Genomic DNA, 16,230 nt, shown 5'->3' with positions numbered 1-16,230 from the left:
GCATTACTCTCTCTCTCTCTCCCCCTCTCTCTTTCTGCCGGCCTCACTCAGCACGTGCCTGCATTATCATTCTCTTGCTCTCTCGGCCAGCCTCACTCAGTACATGCCTGCATTACTCTTCGCCTTGGATTGCTTTGGCTGTACAGTGTACACGTGTTTTTGGACTCCCTCTTTGGCCTTGGACATTGTTCACCTTGCACATGCTTGCACGTGATTGCCCTCTGCTGGCTGCCAGACCCCCTCTCGGTGCACGTATGCACAACACCCACTTTCTGCACGAGGCCACGACGTACTATTTACCCTGCACGAGATCACGACGTGCTTACTCTACGTGTCCCTGGCACTCTTCCCTGTGTGGTTCCCCGACGCACTTACTCTGCCGAGTTCTCGACGTTCATTACCTGCTCGTGTTGGGGACTGCCGTTTGCTGGCCAGGTGTTCGTTGGTGGGGTCGAGACAAAAGGCGTCGTGAGGAGAATTATCTGGAAACATCGTGGCCATTTCACTAACAGGTTCCCAACGTTCGTTTCCTCTCCCCCTACCCCGTGAATGTGTGTTGGCGCCAGACGTGGCCAGACGAAATCCAAACAGTTCAATCTTGGTTTCTTCAGACCACAGAATCTTGTTTCTCACAGTCTGAGAGTCCTTTAGGTGCTTTTTTGCAAACTCCAAGCGAGCTTTCATGTGTCTTTCACTGATGAGAGGCTTCTGTCTGGCCACTCTGCCATAAAGCCCAGATCGGTGGAGTGTTGCAGTGATGGTTGTCCTTCTGGAAGTTTCTCCCATCTCCACACAGGATCTCTGGAGCTCAGCCAGAGTGACCATCTGGGTCTAAGTCACCTCTCTTACCAAGGCCCTTCTCCCCCGATTGCTCAGTTTGGCCGGGCGGCCAGCTCTAGGAAGAGTCCTGGTTGTTCCAAACTTCTTCCATTTAAGAATTATGGAGGCCACTGTGCTCTTGGGAACCTTCAATGCAGCACAGATTTTTTTTTTGTAGGCTTCCCCAGATCTGTGCCTCGACACAATCCTGTCTCTGAGCTCTGCAGGCAGTTCCTTCGACCTCATGGCTTGGTTTTTGCTCTGATATGCATTGTCAGCTGTGAGACCTTATATAGACAGGTGTGTGCCTTTCAAAATCATGTCCAATCAATTGAATTTACCACAGGTGGACTCCAATCAAGATGTAGAAACATCTCAAAGATGATCAAGAGAAATGGGAGGCATCTGAGCTAAATTTCAAGTGTCATAGCAAAGGGTATGAATACTTATGTCAATGTGATATTTCAGTTTTTTCTTTTTAATAAATTTGCAAAACTTTCTAAAATCCTGTTTTCTCTTTGTCATTATGGCGTATTGAGTGTAGATTGATGAGGGAAAAAATGAATTTAAACGATTTCAGCATAAGGCCGCAACATAACAAAATGTGAAAAAAGTGAAGGGGTCTGAATACTTTTTGAATGCACTGTATGTGTGTTTATGTGTATGTATGCTATATATATATATATGGCGCTTCAGAGGTTGAAAGGAAGGGTCGAAGATAGATTGAGAAAGATGAATGAGATTGTGTTTGAGTATGCGTGTGTCATGTTTGGAGTGAAAGAATGTATCGCAAGGGGTGAGAAGGAGGCACGTTTGAGCAGGAGGCAGAGGGAGATCCATGAATTGAGAATGGAGTTGAGGAGCTTGAATGGAAGATGGAAGCGGGCAGTGGAAGGGGAGAGGAATGGGCTTGAGGTGTTGACGAAGCAGGTGAGGATGAGGTTGGTGAAGTTGAAGAGAGTGGAAAGGATGAAGAGGCGAAGAAAGGAGAGGCAGAGGAAGAGAAAGATTCTTTGAGAATCCTTTTCAGTTTATGAAGGATCTGTTGGAGCCATCTCGATTTGGTGTACGGAAGGTACCGAAGGAAGAGTTGGAAGGTCACCTGCATGTCACGTATGCAGACAGAAGGAGGAACTAAGTGGTGGAGGACATTGAAGGCTTGGTGAGACCGACAGAGCCAGGTGTTCCATTTAATTTGTCAGAGCCAAAGATGTCTGGGGTTGAGGCAGTTTTGAGGAAGGCACGGGCGGCATCGGCTCCAGGACCAAGTGGAGTGCCATACAAGGTGTTTAAGAGTTGTGAAGGCATCAGGCAGTATCTGTGGAAGGCTCTGAAGGTGGTATGGAGGCAAGGAGTGGTGCCCAGTCAATGGAGTAGGGCGGAAGGAGTTTATATTCCAAAGCAGGAGGAGGCTGTGACACATGAGCAGTTTAGACCAATATCATTGCTCGATGTAGATGGAAAGAGATTGATGGGTGTCTTTGCGGCACGGCTCTCAGGCTTCATCAGAGAGAATGGTTTTGTGGATGGTTCTGTGCAGAAGGCAGGAATACCAGGATCACCAGGATGCATTGAACACTCAGCAATGGTCTGGCAAGTGTTACAGGAGGCAAAGAGACAAAGGAAGGATGTGGCGGTGGTATGGCTGGATTTGGAGAATGCATATGGGTCTGTGCCGCATGCCTTGATGAGGTATGCCATGGATTTCTTTTGGGTTCCATGGAGATTTAGGGATTTTTTGATGACATATTATGATCAGTTTTGGATGCGGTTTGCGACACAGTCCTATGCAACAGAGTGCCAGAAGTTGGAAGTGGGGATCCCGATGGGATGTACCATCTCCCCTATTTTGTTTGTGCTGGTTATGGAGTTGTTGATACGTGCGGTGAGTGGACATGGGAAAGAAGTGGACCTAGCCCCTGGTCAGAGTTTGCCAGCGATGTTTGCATTCATGGATGACCTGACAGTTGTCCAACAGTCGGCTGATGCAACATTAGAGGTACTTGGACGACTGGAAAGATTGATGCGGTGGGCAAGAATGGGCTAAAAAGCAAGAAAGTCGAGGAGTGTGGTAGTGAGACGAGGAGTGGTGGATAACATGAACAGGTTTGAGCTGGGAGGGGAGGTGGTTCCATCATTGACAGAGGCCCCTGTGAAGAGTTTGAGAAGATGGTATACACTGGAGATGAATGATGTGGGAATGGTGGAGAAGGTGAGGAACAAGCATTTGAGAGGTTTGAAGAGGATTGATGGATGTGGTTTGCCAGGTAAGTTGAAGGTATGGTGTTTGAAGTTTGGATTGATGCCATGAGTATTGTGGCCATTGATACAACAACAACAACAACAACAACATGCATTTTAAGGCCATGTTCCCTGCTAGAGCGGGGGTTAGCCTTGCGGTCCCCATGACAATCTTCTCCATTTTGCCCTATTTTCTGCATCTCTCCTTGTTAACCCCCTTGCCCGCATTTCTTCTTCCACCATCTTTAGCCAAGTCTTTCTCGGTCTTCCCCGTCCTCTACTTCCTTCTACATTAACTTCCATCACTCTTCTCAACCAGTCACTTTCATCCTTCCTCAATACATGACCAAACCATCTCAACCTGTTCCTCTTCACAGCATCAATCACAGGCAATATTCCCATCATCTTTCGCAATTCATCATTTGATTTGTGTGAATGTGTAGGAGGGGGGGATGGGGAAGCTCGCAGACTTGTGGCCATTGATGATGTATGATATTGCGATTGGGCATGTAGAGAGGATGGAGGTTGTGGTGAGCAGGTTTGTGAGGAGGTGGTTGGGAGTGCCACGCAGTTTGATGAACATTGGCTTTCATGGTCAGGGTGGAAAACTCCAGTTTCCCTTGACATAATTAACCGAGCAGTTTAAAGTGGTGAGGGTGCGGGAGTTCATGATGTTGCGGGATTCAAGTGATTCAGTGGTAAAGAATGCCCTCCCAGAGAAGAAGGGAAGTCGGAAGTGGAATGCAAGAGCAGAGGTGGATGAGATGGAGGAGTGGTTTCAACAGGAGGAGGTCGTGGGGATGGTACAGCACGGGAAGCATGGCTTGGGGTAGATGAAGCATGAGTGATGGGGAAAGGCATGTGTGAAAGAGAGGGGAAAGATGGTTGAGAGGGAGGTGAGAAAAAAGGAGGAGGAGAGATATGTGAAAGCAGTCAGACAGGCACAGCAAGGTGCTTGGACGCGGTGGGAAGGTGTGCAAGTGAGAACATTGAAGTGCCAAGAGATTTGGAGGATGGAGCCAATATTGTTGAGTTTCCTGTTGCGGGCAACGTATGATGTGCTTCCGTCACCAGTAAACTTTAGGTTGTGGAGGTGGTTGCAGGGGGAGAGATGTTATTTGTGTGGAGGTTTGGGAATGATGCAGCATACACTGAGTGCATGCTCGGTAGCATTGGCAGCAGTAAGATACAAGTGGTGGCATGATCAGGTGCTCGCGGTGGTAGTGCAGATGGTGCAACAAGAGGTGCTGAGATCGAGAGAGAGAAGAGTGGAGAAGGAGACCGATGGGGGAGAGATGTTGTTTGTCAGAGGGCCAAGTGGTAAGAGGTGGAAAGAGGAGGACGTGGAAAGTAAGAGGGCTGTCAGATGCTGGTGATTGGCAGGTGGTGGCAGACCTAAAGCCACAATTGATATTCCCAGAGGAGATCCGTGTGTCAAGGTTGCAGCCTGACATTGTCATCTGGTAAGGTGCAAAAACGACAGGTCATCTTAGGGGAATTGTCTGTACATTGGGAAGATAACATGGAGGAGGTGCATGAGAGGAAGAGAGGAAAGTACAGTGAGCTGGAGGCAGAGTGTCGGGAGAAGGGTTGGCGAGTTTCTTGTCAGTTATTTGAGGTGGGGTGTTGAGGGTATATTGGCAATTACTTTTCTGCATTTCATGCTCGGCTTGGAGTGTGTGGTACAGAAAGAAGGAGGATGTGTGACAAAGTGGCCCAGGTTGCCTTGAAAGGCTCACTTTGGATATGGAGGAAGTTTATGGAGGCATGTCGAACGGTGTAGGTTGAGGTTGTGGGTGGTGGTTCATTTCAGTCTAAAGGGGTAGTGACTGAGTGCGGAAGAGAAATGGAGATGTGTGTGTGTGTGTGTGTGTGTGTGTGTGTGTATGTGTGTGTGTTGCAGTAGTGTATGTGTGTGTGTGTGTTGCAGGAGTGTGTGTGTGTGTTGCAGGAGTGGGTGTGGTTTTGCATGAATGCGTTTTTGTTTAAGTGGTGCAAGTTGTTAGGGTGGTGGTAGGTTTTTTTGGTGTGTGAGTGAGTGGGTGAGGGGCTGTGGATTCTGGGAGTGGAGGCGGTTTTGTTGTTGTAGTCTGTGTTCTCACTGGCTGGGGGTGGGGGTGTGTACACATCCGGGTGTAGCTGCTGCATGTGGAGGCATATGTGCCCCTGCTGGCACACCTTGGCTGACCGTATCGAGGTTGAAGGGCCGAAACGGGATGATGCTGAGGACCTCGACTGAGGACCCGGTCAGTGAGGCACACTTGTGACCAGGTGTGTTTTGAAATTTTATATATATACTGTATATATATACTGTATATATATATATATATATATATATATATATATATATATATATATATATATATATATATATATATATATATATATATATTGTATATATATATATATATTGTATATATATATATATATATATATATATATATATATATATATATATATATATATATATATATATATATATATATATATATATATATATATGTATATACTGTATATATTATATATATAATATATATATTGTTGCGGTTTTGAGAACCCACACTTGTAAATAAATATAACATCATTAAAGGTTAAAGGTAGCACCCCATAGGTAGGCCACAAGCAACACGTAGATTACCATAGGACGTCAGTTATTTCTTAGTATGTGTTTAGATAAGGCCATTTTCCAATAATTGCATATGCGTTGTGTCAATCAAATAAGAGTAGGCCCTTCCGACCATTTTGGCAGCCTCCCCTTCATCGACGCCATTACGCCATTAAGCGCTCCCCAGTCTGTGCCCCATGGCCCTTCCCAATTTGTTACGCGCCTTGCCAGCAGCGTTCGCAACCTCGCTGGGCTTCCGCCCAAACCAGCCCAGAAACCCACGAGGTAAGGCCCGAAAAGGGGGCGGAGCGACAGGATGGAGGTGCGGCCACATGAACCGGCCATCAGGGCGGGGCCGGTAAGCCACAACCAGCCAACCAGGGCTGGAGTGAGATCGCCTGACAGGCGTGGCTCTGGGCTTCGAGAGCGTTCACTGGCTTGGCTTATAAAAGCCAGCGCACAAAGCCCTTAACAGGACTGATGGGAAGAATTATGAAGCAGCGCTCATTAAAGAGGACTGTGTGGAGAGGACTCGCTGGCGCTGATTACAGAGGACTTATCGTGGTTGAAAGGATTGGAAGGAATCGCGCTTGGCGAGAGGGCTGGCTGGGCGAGCGCGCGGCACGCATTACTAAGAACTGCAGCATGCAAGACATTGAGGAGGGGGCGCTTGGGGCGGGTAAGACCGGTAGCGCCAGTACCAAAGTGCCGGTACACAAAGTACGTACACCAATAGCCCATGCTTACCTTCCCCCCGTCATTATAATTGTCCGCTCGCGTTACGCTACGTGAAGAGCTGCCTGCCGGGTTTTTCGTCGGCTGGACCGGAGCCAGACTGGAGCCTGGACACCATCGCCGGACCTTCCACCCTACCATCTGAATCCCCGTGTGAGTGTTTGTGTGTGAGATGGGCCCGTTTGTCTGGGGAGTAGAATAAGACTGTCTGAGGCTGCCCTGTGTACTTTTCCTTCCTCTTTATTTCTTGTACATTATTTCGTTTCCTCTTCTTCTTTGTACATATGTTAATAAATTGCCCTGTTCTTTCTGGTTTCTCCTTAATCCGATCGTCCTAGTCTTTTCTCCATTGGGTAAACGTGGCACGATCGCAACCGCTTAGAATCGGGTCTCGTCACTTGTTAACAGCTCGGATCGCGGATCGCTATCCGCTCGGGGTTTCCATCAATATCCGTGATTTGGGCGGGAGTTATTCCCTCGTTTCCGGCTGGCGTTAGTACTTAGGTAGTAGCGAATCCCTAGGCCTAAAAACCCTACCTAACGCCGGGCCGGGAAGGACGTTATAACTTCCAGGATCGCGTCGGCCAGATAAAAGGACAAGGGGATTAACCCCCTCTTGATAAGGGGAGAGCCGACGTCGGAGATCCGCAAAAATATTAATATATATATGACTGAGAAATAGTAGAAACTCCACAGTACGAGCAGGGCGTCTCATTTGCATTAAATAAATAATCGGGAGATTAAATCAGACACGGACGTAGCTTCAGGACGGTCGATCTTTAATTCTCGACAAGCTTTCGACCAACAAAGGTCTTCTTCTTAGTCTACAGAAACAACCGGCATGTATATCAGACAAGTATGTATAGTGATATGTGTGTAAGATGTGTGATATGTATGCGAAAGATGTTTGTTTATGTATGTTTATGTATCTTGTGTGTTTTACACAATAATTCTCTATTGTTTACACAATATGCTTGTGTGTTTATGTATGTATGTATCTCTATATTTGTATATGCACGTGCACCAACTGTAACATGAACGATAACTGTAAGCTGCGCTTCACTTCCGCTGAACTTGGGGACGGTGAGTGAGCTTCAGTGTGGCTCTTCCTTTTGTATGCATTTTCTAACACATATCACACATCTTACACACATATCACTATACATACTTGTCTGATATACAGGCCTGTTGTTTCTGTAGACTAAGAAGAAGACCTTTGTTGGTCGAAAGCTCGTCGAGAATTAAAGATCGACCGTCCTGAAACTACGTCCGCGTCTGATTTAATCTCCCGATTATATATATATATATATATATATATATATATATATATATAAATAAATAAATATATATATATAAATATATATATATATATACACACTTATACAATGAAGAATGAATATTGGCATTTCTTGGAGTATTGCTTCTTATTCCGAGAACATTTCGAACAGTCCAAATAATGCCTCAAATTCACTCGGAAGGACTCCTTTCTTAAGACAACATCACAGTTTCATATCCAGGACTTTGAGAACTACATTGGACGGACAATAAAAGGAAAATCGGTATGTATGTGTGAAAATTTTCCTTTGCAGGAATTTCGATATCTTGCAAACAAACTATGTCTGTGTGGAGGGAACTACTCTTTCTTGGAGACCCTCCCTTGCTTCCAAGTGGAGGAGTTAGTTAATTGGCATGAGACGCATCACGTGCAAACATCTCTCCCTCCCTCCCACACCCCAAATTATCGTATGGAGCCCACCTCCCATCTCAAACAAGGCATGCTGTGCGTGCTTCGCATCTCCGTTACTTGCCAGCCCGAAGGATGTAAAAGGGTTGATGAAAAGGGTACGTGCAGGAAGCTCATTGAAAGCAGACTCCAGAGAACTAAGCAAGCAGACTGCGGCTTGGAGAGCTCATCACACCCAAGTGACTTTTGAGAAAAACGAATTTATGGCTTCCCTTGGCTTTGCCTTTTTTTGTCTGCACCAAAAGTAATCCCGGTTTGGGCGCTGTTGGCGGCACCGGGAGGCTTTGACTGATGGTCCGACGGATCACGATCGTGCACAAGCGCCACGTGATGATTTCTTCCTGCCTATTTCGAGGATTTCTTTTCTTCCAAACTTGGTCGTGCAGCCATTTACTGGGGCCTGTCTCCTTGGCAATGCTTTTCTGTTTCCCCCAAATCGTCAGAACTGTATATTAATTGCATACACAAATATAACAGAAAATTTGATCTGCACATTACATATATGCAGGGAGACCAGCCCTTTGGAAAATAAAAATACGGAACACTCAGCCAGGAGACAAGGAGATCGCTGGTTCAAAATAGGATGTGAAGCCCCCTGAAGCAATGCGATTTTAAGTACATATTTAAATAAGCTGATGAGGTTTAAAGTATTTAAATGTGCTATGAAGTTTTAAGTATTTAAATGTGCTATTAGGATTTAAGTATTTAAATGTGATATTAGGATTTAATTATTTAAATGTGCTATTAGGATTTAAGTATTTAAATGTGCTATTAGGATTTAAGTATTTAAATGTGCTATTAGGATTTAAGTATTTAAATGTGCTATGAAGTTTTAAGTATTTAAATGTGCTATTAGGATTTAAATATTTAAATGTGATATTAGGATTTAAGTATTTAAATGTGATATTAGGATTTAAGTATTTAAATGTGCGATGAAGTTTTAAGTATTTAAATGTGCTATTAGGATTTAAATATTTAAATGTGATATTAGGATTTAAGTATTTAAATGTGATATTAGGATTTAAGTATTTAAATGTGATATTAGGATTTAAGTATTTAAATGTGATATTCGGATTTAAGTATTTAAATGTGCCCTTAGGATTTAAGTATTTAAATGTGATATTAGGATTTAAGTATTTAAATGTGATATTAGGATTTAAGTATTTAAATGTGATATTAGGATTTAAGTATTTAAATGTGATATTAGGATTTAAGTATTTAAATGTGCTATTGGCATTGAAGTATTTAAATGTGCTATGAAGTTTTAAGTATTTAAATGTGATATTAGGATTTAAATATTTAAATGTGATATTAGGATTTAAGTATTCAAATGTGATATTAGGATTTAAGTATTTAAATGTGATATTAGGATTTAAGTATTTAAATGTGCTATTAGCATTTAAGTATTTAAATGTGCTATGAAGTTTTAAGTATTTAAATGTGCTATTAGGATTTAAATATTTAAATGTGATATTAGGATTTAAGTATTTAAATGTGATATTAGGATTTAAGTATTTAAATGTGATATTAGGATTTAAGTATTTAAATGTGCTATTAGCATTTAAGTATTTAAATGTGCTATGAAATTTTAAGTATTTAAATGTGATATTAGGATTTAAGTATTTAAATGTGATATTAGGATTTAAGTATTTAAATGTGCCATTAGGATTTAAGTATTTAAATGTGATATTAGGATTTAAGTATTTAAATGTGATATTAGGATTTAAGTATTTAAATGTGCTATGAAGTTTTATGTATTTAAATGTGATATTAGGATTTAAATATTTAAATGTGATATTAGGATTTAAGTATTTAAATGTGATATTAGGATTTAAGTATTTAAATGTGCCATTAGGATTTAAGTATTTAAATGTGATATTAGGATTTAAGTATTTAAATGTGATATTAGGATTTAAGTATTTAAATGTGCTATGAAGTTTTATGTATTTAAATGTGATATTAGGATTTAAATATTTAAATGTGATATTAGGATTTAAGTTTTTTTATGTGATATTAGGATTTAAGTATTTAAATGTGCCATTAGGATTTAAGTATTTAAATGTGATATTAGGATTTAAGTATTTAAATGTGATATTAGGATTTAAGTATTTAAATGTGCCATTAGGATTTAAGTATTTAAATGTGATATTAGGATTTAAGTATTTAAATGTGCCATTAGGATTTAAGTATTTAAATGTGATATTAGGATTTAAGTATTTAAATGTGATATTAGGATTTAAGTATTTAAATGTGCTATGAAGTTTTATGTATTTAAATGTGATATTAGGATTTAAATATTTAAATGTGATATTAGGATTTAAGTATTTAAATGTGATATTAGGATTTAAGTATTTAAATGTGCCATTAGGATTTAAGTATTTAAATGTGATATTAGGATTTAAGTATTTAAATGTGATATTAGGATTTAAGTATTTAAATGTGCTATGAAGTTTTATGTATTTAAATGTGATATTAGGATTTAAATATTTAAATGTGATATTAGGATTTAAGTATTTAAATGTGCCATTAGGATTTAAGTATTTAAATGTGATATTAGGATTTAAGTATTTAAATGTGATATTAGGATTTAAGTATTTAAATGTGCTATGAAGTTTTATGTATTTAAATGTGATATTAGGATTTAAATATTTAAATGTGATATTAGGATTTAAGTATTTAAATGTGCCATTAGGATTTAAGTATTTAAATGTGATATTAGGATTTAAGTATTTAAATGTGATATTAGGATTTAAGTATTTAAATGTGCCATTAGGATTTAAGTATTTAAATGTGATATTAGGATTTAAGTATTTAAATGTGCTATTAGCATTTAAGTATTTAAATGTGCCATTAGGATTTAAGTATTTAAATGTGATATTAGGATTTAAGTATTTAAATGTGATATTAGGATTTAAGTATTTAAATGTGCCATTAGGATTTAAGTATTTAAATGTGATATTAGGATTTAAGTATTTAAATGTGCTATTAGCATTTAAGTATTTAAATGTGCTATGAAGTTTTAAGTATTTAAATGTGATATTAGGATTTAAGTATTTAAATGTGCTATTAGGATTTAAATATTTAAATGTGATATTAGGATTTAAGTATTTAAATGTGATATTAGGATTTAAGTATTTAAATGTGATATTAGGATTTAAGTATTTAAATGTGCCATTAGGATTTAAGTATTTAAATGTGATATTAGGATTTAAGTATTTAAATGTGATATTAGGATTTAAGTATTTAAATGTGCTATGAAGTTTTATGTATTTAAATGTGATATTAGGATTTAAATATTTAAATGTGATATTAGGATTTAAGTTTTTTAATGTGATATTAGGATTTAAGTATTTAAATGTGATATTAGGATTTAAGTATTTAAATGTGCTCTTAGGATTTAAGTATTTAAATGTGCTATCATGTTTGAAGTACTTAAATATGCTATTTAGTTTTAAGATTTAAATATGCTATGAGGTTTAAGTATCTCATCCCATGTATCACCTGGTGTTGGCCAACAACATTCATCCGATGGACGGCACACACATGGATGAATCACCCTACCTGTGAAACACCAAGGATGGCAGTTTATATCTGGGTGGAGATTCAAACCCAGGCCAGACAACTTAGAGACATACCTACATCCATAACATCCAAAGATGAATCGCCGTGCCTGTGAAACACCAAAATGGCATCACCTCGTGTTGGCCTGATGGTTAGGGTGGCGGGCTTGGGATCCTAAGGTCTTGAGTTCGAATCCCGTTGAATAAAGCCAGGTGGGGTTGGCTCAGCCTGTCATCCTTCCGAGGTCGACAAAATGAGTACCAGATAACTGGTTATAGAGAAACATTGCATCAGCGGCAGACTCGCCCACAGAAAAATGATGTAACCAGCAGCCGGGTGGCTGCACACGAACCACCCACATCCCATGTGGTCTTCAATGATCCCACTCTTATTCCCACCCATGGTACACGGAATCCTGTGGTGAGGCAGTTGCTCTTTAGCAACTTGCCTTCTCTTCTTGGAGAGCAAACCCAGTCGAAGGCAATCTCAGTCCATTCCACAAAGCCCGCAACAAGTGTGTGTCCACTCTCAAGAAAGCCAGTAAACAACGTCTGTCCAACCTCAAGAATTAACTTTCAAACTAGTCTCTCTCTTCTAAAACCTGGTGGTGGTGGTTCGCCCAATGCACCATGGCGCCCTAGTTCGCCAGACCTCCCCATGTGCGATTTCTTCTTGTGGGGCTTTCTTAAGGGCGAAGTTTACACAACTTAACTCGTGAGCATTCAAGAGCTAGAAGAGCGGATTCAAGCAGCTTTTTGAGAAATTAAGCTCAGAATGAGACATTATTAGACACAAAAATTGACGAAATTAGACACAAAAAAAATGGTCTTGGAGTGTCGCAAGATGATGCACACACTGCTTGAAAATGATGGAAATCACGAGGAAATTCGTAACTAATTTTGTACACTTCTGAATTCAATAATTTTTTTATCACAAAATCTTGAAATACACACACACACACACACACACACACACACACACACATATATATATTGCATTGTACTAAAACCAACAAGCTTGTATCGCTTGCCAAGCCAGCTGTTCGTTGTTAACCATTTTGATGGAGTGCATGTTTGAGTGCTTCAGCCACTTCGTGAGCTCTCAACAAGCTGATTGGTGATAGAAGGAACACACACCTGCAGTGGCCGTTGTTGACGACACTTCTGTAGTTATCACACTACTCAGCTTTGACAACTCTAGCTAATTACATACAAAAAGATCATTTCTTAAACAAATTGCTCATCCTTTGCCCATCATTGCAAATTGCTCATCCTTTTCCCATCATTGCAAATTGCTCATCCTTTTCCCATCATTGCAAATTGCTCATCCTTTTCCCATCATTGCAAATTGCTCATCCTTTTCCCATCATTGCAAATTGCTCAATTGCTCAAACAAATTTGGCCGAATATTAATCAGAACACTGGCTAATCGTTCAGGAAAAAAAAAAAAATAACCCCGGCTTACGTATATGGAGCAAAAACATGCCTTCTGCTTATGTGCATGCATATACACACACACACACACACACACACACACACACACACACACACACACACACACACACACACACACACACACACACACACACACACACACACACACACAACACATCGTGGTTAAATAGATTGAATAATTCAAATTGTGAATATGAGACCTGTGAAGACATCATAGACCTCACTACAGGAGCGGCAGGTCATGTTATTATCCTTATTATTATTGCCAATTATTATTACTATTACTCATGTTGGACCATGCTATTTAAAAGACCACACCGCATGCCTTACCATTCTAAATTCCCGTTAATAAAATTTACTTTTTTTTTTGTTTTTTTTTGTTTTGTATACTGAATCGAGGCTCGTGAAAGAGCTAACATTTACTTCACAAACAAATCGACCAGACAAACAAAATACACAAAAAGAGGGAGCGGAAGACAAGATGCGGAGAAAAGGGGAAGCACACAAACACAACATCCGAGAGCAGGGAGATGTGTGGAAGGGAGAGGGCCCAGGGGGAGGAGGCATGGGAAGGGGGGGGGGGAGGGGGAAGTATAAAGCACAAGGACACCAAGGACTTCCAGGACAGAAGTTGGTATTTCAAAAAGTGGAATTGGGGTGAAATTAGCGGGGGTAGAAAAGATCAAGGTTTTGGATGGGGGAAGATAAGAGATGGTGGTGAACAGCTGTTTTAAAGACTTGGAGGGTGGAGTGGGATTGAAGAGAGTGAGGGAGTTTGTTCCAGAGGCGGGAGAAAAGAGGAATGAAGGATTGAAGGTGAGCAGAGAGTCTTGATTTTGGCAGTTTAACCAAAAGAGGGTTGCAGGCAGATCTTGTGCGACCTGTAGGAATATTTGCGGGACAGAGCCCAGAGAGAGCTGGTGGGGGCAAGGCCAGAGAGGAGTCGGTAGAAGACGGAAAGACCACCAACCTGCCTGCGGTGAGTGAGTGAGAGGCCCTTGGAGTTAGCTTCATCGCGGGAGATTCCAATGATTCTGAATGCTTTGGTTTCAACAGCGCGAAGGCAAGCTAGGTGTGAGGCAGGAGCACCAGCCCAGAGGGGAAATCAGTATTCCATTGAGCTGCGGATGAAAGCCTTGTATGTGGTGAGGAGCTCAGGTGTGCCAAGGAAGGACTTCGCACGACGGAGGATGCCCAGTCGGCGACTGGCTTTGGAGGCCAGATTTGAAATGTGGTTTTTCCAGGAAAGATCATGGCAGATAGTGAGACCCAAAAGCTTGAGTGACAGAACTTCTTGGAGAGGATTATTCTTCCGTCAGTTACTTCTTCTTCTTCAAAGTACTTCAGACAAAGTACTTCCGTCAAGGTGTCAAGGGTGGGGGGCAATATCGCAAGTCACAATCCCCTTGGGGAGTGGGGATATTGTTTCTTGATATCATTACCATTGTGCTATTATCATTAGTGTTTTTACTTTTATAATGAGAAATGGCTTTCGAAAAATGCCACGAAAAACGCCTTGGAAGAACTCCACGGAAGCAGCAGGAATGGTTGTGTTATTAACTAACCCTTGTGGGGTATATAGACAACAGTAGATCTTTAATGAGGTGCGTTGTTCGGCGATGTGATAAGCATTGACTGATGGTCGGATTCCTCCAAATTTCTTTCATTTTAGTGTTAAGCAGCATTAGCGACTGTTTAAAAAGGAAATCAAACGTGTTCGTGGTTTGTAATATTTTTACTTCTTGTAGGGGTGCTCCCACGAAAATGGCACAATAAGCTAATTAAACACGTTAACACTGCGTTTGGCCAAGGAGGAAACACCCCTTGGGGAGGTGAGACCTTATTAGTATTAATGTTTTGTAATAATATTAATATTTGTTGTCTTTGTTGTCCGTGACACAAAACCGTGAAGTCCGTGACACACAAGTCCGTGAAGACAAAGTGGGACATAGCCGACACAGGCAACACGGACAACAAAACACAATACACCGCTCAAACACGCACAAAACACTTGCAACATAAGCCGAGCATGGGTCCATGGTCACGAGGTCTCGCAACGCAGCTTTGTGATTGGTTGATAGAATAGGCCCACCCCTCCCCCCAGATATATCTGGGAGGAGGTGAACAAGGGAACTTCTCTTGATGAAGGCTAGTGGAGGCTCGGCGCACGCTGGGTTGCTGGCCGAAACGTTGAGTTTTTTAAAGACAAAGCTATAGGTTGGAGAACGGAAAAATGGATATCGTGGATATATATATATATATATATATATATATATATATATATATATATATATATATATATATATATATATATATATATATATATAATATATATATATATATATATATATATATATATATATATATATATATATATATATATATAATATATATATATATATATATATATATATATATATATATATATATATATATATATATATATATATATATATATATATATATATATATATATATATATATATATATATATATATATATATATATATATACAGTCACGTGAAAAAGTAAGTACACCCCATGTAAAGTTTTGACTTTTTCAACATATTTCAACATACAGCTATTTGATCTTCATTTCAACAATATTGATAGATAAAGGTGATATCACATAACAAATATCATGAAACATTTACATTTTGTAGTCCATTGTATAATTTAAATAAACATAAATGCAAATTTCGCATATGGAAAAAGTAAGTACACCCCTACAATTATCACTACTTCAAATACCTAAAATTAGAATCAGGTGCACCAGCTCAGGTGCAAATGATGAGAACATCATTAGAGAGGATCTTGGAGGAACCTGTCTTATTTAAACCTCAGACATTTAGTTTGGTTTGCTCTTTGTTGTTGAAGTGTGCAGCGTCACCATGCCTAGATCAAAAGAGCACTCTGAGGCCTTCAGAAAGAAGGTTATGGATGCCTACGAGTCTGGGAAGGGATTTAAAAAGATCTCCAAACAATTTGAAATCAATCATTCGACTGTCCGGAAGATCACCTACAAGTGGAGAAGATTCCAAACAACTGCCAACTTGTTCAGGCCAGGCCAC

Source organism: Myxine glutinosa, chromosome 5 (assembly GCF_964187855.1).
Source record: "Myxine glutinosa chromosome 5, kmMyxGlut1.1, whole genome shotgun sequence".
Lineage (NCBI taxonomy): Eukaryota > Metazoa > Chordata > Myxini > Myxiniformes > Myxinidae > Myxine > Myxine glutinosa.
The sequence above is the reverse complement of the archived record's forward strand: the minus strand, read 5'-3'. Positions refer to the sequence as shown.